Source organism: Gekko japonicus, unplaced genomic scaffold (assembly GCF_001447785.1).
Source record: "Gekko japonicus isolate JY-2015 unplaced genomic scaffold, Gekko_japonicus_V1.1 scaffold375, whole genome shotgun sequence".
NCBI lineage: Eukaryota > Metazoa > Chordata > Lepidosauria > Squamata > Gekkonidae > Gekko > Gekko japonicus.
Window position 1 is genome coordinate 211,844 of NW_015173134.1, and position 4,777 is coordinate 216,620.

The 4,777-nt window shown below is 45.5% G+C and overlaps 1 non-coding gene across 1 annotated transcript; it reads left to right on the top strand.

The window, feature by feature from the left end:
• The first annotated feature begins 526 nt into the window (after positions 1-526).
• On the top strand, positions 527-598 carry TRNAA-GGC. Its single transcript has one exon. It is a non-coding gene; the product is annotated as a tRNA-Ala (tRNA).
• Positions 599-4,777: the final 4,179 nt, after the last annotated feature.

Below are 4,777 nucleotides of genomic sequence, written 5' to 3' on the forward strand. Positions count from 1 at the left end.
CACAATGGAAAAGGGCACAGCCCTAGAAGAAGTAAGCCTTAGGGTAATATAACAATACAAGTGGGGACCTATATTATATGTTAAGATGTTGTTGCCACCTAGTGGCCTAGTTAGTCATTGTCAGGGGATATAACTGGGCAGGTCTGAGGGGGGGGGGAGGTTGGTTGTTCCTGTTTTCAGGCTAAGATGGAGGCCTGGTTGAGGCCTAATGATGTACATCAGCAATAAATATAGTTATACCCACTCTGCTTGGCTGATTCGAACCACCTACATCACAGGAACAGCAAGAAACTTGTGGGGAGGAGGCATTCCCCTGCCTTTGCTTCCTCCCCTCTCCCCCCCTTTCTATCCCTACCTCTTATCTACCAATCTTCCCTCACCCCCTTTCTCCCCTCACCCTTTCTATGTCAGACTTCCCCACTTTTCCCTACCCCCCTTCTCCAGCAATCCTCCCACCCCCCTTTCTCCCCTCACCCCTTTATGTCAATCCCCCCCTCTCTTAATCCCAGCCATTATCAGACAGGGAGGGGCTGTGGCTCAGTGGTAGAGCATCTGCTTGGCATGCAGAAGGTCCCAGGTTCAATCCCTGGCATCTCCAGTGAAAAGGATCAGGAAGACGGTGATGAGAAAGGCCTCTGTTGCTGTCAGTCTGAGTAGACATTACTCCCTTTGATAGACCAAGGGTCTGATTCAGTATAAGGCAGTTTCATGTGTTTTGTGTGACAAATGCCCCCTTCTTTCCCCCACCCCTTCCCATTTTGCCCCTTCTTTCTCTACCCCCAGACAATCTCTCTCCTCTTCTTTTCTCTTCCCCTCCCACAGACAATCCCTCCTTTACCCACAGACAATCCGCCATTCTTGGTCTTTCTCCCCCCCCTTTCTTTCCCCCTGCCTTTGAGCCTGGCAGCAGCAGTGGTGCCTGGCAGCTGCTCCAAGCCTGGGGTAGCTCCCAGCAGTGGCTGGGCCCTGAATCTCACCTGATGTCTGCTACTGCTGCGGCCGGGCCTAGAGCATCTGCCTGAAGCCCGGCCTGGACTGGCTCCCTGTGGCTGCTGACTGCTCTGCAGGTGAGTCCCCTGACTTTGCAGAACTATTTGTGTTGGGCAAGTGTGGCCCTGAGCTGCAGATTTAGGTATCCGCAGATAGGGGTCCACACTGAAGAAATAGATATATAACTTAAGAACACCATGTTAAAACTGGTAATTATGGGGGAAAAAAACCCCAAGAGCTTTAATGGCCTGGTCCAGTGTTACTTTTGCAACAGTCTAGAAGCTTCTAGGGTTTCTCTTCACTTCAAGGATAGGACATGAATGAAGTGAACAAATCAAAACTCTGAATCAAATTTCCTTTAATATAAGTAATCCAAAAGTAACAGCAGCCAGTAATCATTGTAAATCATTGAAAATGACTGTAACCGTGACAGTTCATTGTCTGCTTTTCACAGCTGCGCTCTGGTGCATCATCGGTGGGAAAGAAAGGGGAGCAAAAAAGCAGTTCTGAGAGAAGGAGGGAAAGTCAAGTCAGGCCTCCAGTGGTCACCAGAGAGCAGGAAGAGGACTTTTTTTTGCCAGTACTAGCCTATGCAGGAGTAAAGGCCTGCTCAGGTGTGGGGTGACAGATTGAGGAAGTGGGTGAGGCAGGAAAGAAGTAGTTAAAAAACAGAGATGGGAGGACAAGGGGAAGGGAAGGAAGGAAGGGCTAATTTGTTAGTGGAGGGAAACAGAACCTCCCCCTAACTGAGGAATTCCTGAAAAATCCAAGCGTTGCTCCAGCAGGATCAGTGCCCTTGAGGGAAGGTGTGGTAGCCATAGGTTACCACTAAAGCACCCTGGAAGAGATCCTTCCCTTCTCCAGCAATCCTCTCATCCTACTGTATTTTTGGCTAGTTGGGTTTTCCCTGGAATCTGGGCATATGACACTTGCTGCCCATTTGGCCCAATAACTGGGAGGAGGAGGAGGAGGAGATTGGATTTATATCCTGCCCTTCACTCTAAGTCTCAGAGCAGCTTACAAACTCCTTTCCCTTCCCCTCCCCACATCAGACATCCTGTGAGGTAGGTGGGGCTAAGAGAGCTCTTTCCAGAACTGCCCTTTCAAGGACAGCTCTGACAGAACTATGGTTTGCCCAAGGTCATCCAGCAGCTGCAAGTGGAGGAGTGGGAAATCAAACCCAGTTCTCCCAGATTAGAGTCCACACACTTAGCCACTAAACCACCTTTTATTGTTTAAAAAACAGTTCTGTAGACTTTCAAGATCTAGAGAAAGAAAGCAAGATATGCAGACAGTAATCCTTCCCATTTATACTATGGAATTGGGCCTGCTTTGCCTTCCCTTTGCCAACAAGGGAAGTTGTGGCTTTGATTGACAGCTACCTGAAGCAAGTGGGCATGTTTTGTTTTCCCCACTGCCATGAGCTTGAGCTTGTTTTAGTTGAAGGCCGACAGCAGCCATATTTCTGCCTGTGTTTTCTGCTTCTTGGCTTTTTACTGGCTTCTAAAAGTAAGTAATTTTAAGGGGAAACTATTTCATTCAGCCTTGTAAATTTCCACATCATCTCAAAAAAGAACATGATGTAATAAAAGTGGGGTCTTTTCTCTCTTTAAAATATAAAAAATCAGGGTTTTTCAGTCTGTTCTCCAACACTGTCTGTAATAGGGCTGCCAAGCCCCAGCTCCCATTTCCCGTCACCACTGAGAGCAACGGCAACAGAAAAATAAACATTTATTTATTTATCAATCAATCATGTGGAAGAGTCACACACATAGGAAGCACATAATAATACATATATAAAATAGACAAAAACTGACCATCAGCTTGACTGCATGATGTCACTTCCCAGAAAAAACCCAAAAGTGATGTCAGTCCTTCTAGGAGTCTCAGTTTTACCACAGAGTTTCTGGAGATTCCTAGGGAAGACTGAGGTCGTTGGTGTGAGGCCCTCCTCTGTTCCTCCCCCTCCTCCTCATCCTGTGCTGGTCACCATGCCTGGCAACCCTAGTCTGTAAGGTTGAAAGCAGCAGAAAAACAAAGTGAGCTTTTAGACAGATACAGAATGAGCAAAGCTGACATAGATTTTGGATCTTACACAGGTCACAGCTCACATTAAAAAAAGGATCTGCCATTGGTCGCAACTAGCAACACAGTTTGAATACAGTGTGGATACCTGCTCTATGTAAGCATCCAAAAGCATCTGGGCTCCATGCGTCTGAACAGTCTTTCAAACTATTCAATCTTTTTCTTGTCAGGCAAACATATGGTTGCCCAACTCTTTCTCTCTGGTCATGAGGTCTTTGGATCATGGATCACGGCAGGCTACAAGGGGAGTACTGTCCAGTTCCCTCATCTACCTTAACTTGAGATCCTGGTATGAGGAACATTCCCATCAACCTTTACATCAATACCTCCACCAAGATTACTGTTGTGAGCAAAGAAACCTACCATTGTCATTGACATATTAACCTTAACCTTGGATTTATACTCCACCCTTCACTACCTAAAAGAGTCTCAGTGCGGCTTACAATATTGTTTCCCTTCCCCTCCCTTCCCCTCCCCACAACAGACACCCTGTGAGGTAGATGGGGCTGAGAGAGCTCTGAGAGAACTGTCTGTGAGAGAACAGCTCTGAAAGAACTTATGGCTGACCCAAGGTCACACCAGCAGCTGCATGTGGAGGAGTGGGGAATCAAACCCAGTTTCCCCAGATTAGAGTCCATGCTCCTAACCACTACACCAAACTGGCTCAGTAGAAAAGCTGGTTAGATTCAACTCTTTCTTTCTTGTTTTATACCTTGAGTTACCAGCCAATGGTTGGCCCCAAGCAGGAGATGGGGGACCAGGGACATGGGGGAGTGCCATTGTCATAAGTGACGTAATGTCATGGAAGTTACATTATGTTGCTCTAGGAAATGCTGGGAATTCTATGCTAAAAACCACAGTCTCCAGTGATTCCTAGAGTAACATTATATCACATTCAGGTTTTCCCCAGAAGTGACATCATGTTGCACAGGATGATGGTGATTTAATTTTTTTTACTCCTACTGCCTGAAGGAGCGGTGGTGGGGAGCATGGTGTGTCGGCAGGAGTTCTCCCACTTAGCCGGATATCTGGCAACCCTGTTTATACCTCGTAGCTGAAGCAGTATTATGATGACAAATAAACCTACTTGTTCAAAGTGCATGAGTTTTCTGCCTTTGTTTTCCATAGTTAGTACATAGGTCCATTTAACATTTGAAGAATAATCATTCGATCTTGTAGAACTAATAGTCTTTCAAGAAAAATGAGGCATACGCACATGTGGTCTGAAACAGTGTAGCAAGTCACACTCTTATCCAGAAACACACACACACAGAGTTGTGCTTCCTTAATGGTTAATCTCCCTGTGTTCTATAGAGTTTCTAATTAAAAAAAAAACACATAAGGGGCACAAAAATAGTTAGAATCCTGCCTTCCCAAGCAACGAAGTGCAATTATTTTATCATATTTTGTGTTTCACCTACTCATTGGATTTTGCTACAGCTGTTTGGACACTGTTGTAAACGATAAGAATCAGCAGCATAGAATACAATAAATAAGTGAGTTAAATGTGATGTGTTGATTTCTGCAGTACTCTTTTGCTTGAAAAGGTAATTGGTAGGCAGTGTCTGTCTGTCTGTCTCTCTCTAAAATGGCTCTGAACTACAGAGGTACTCACTTGGTGGTTCTTGAGTTTATGTGTAAGAGATTAGACTTGACTAACTTTCATTCCTGTCATTTCCCCCTCCTTTTCCCCACTACCTTA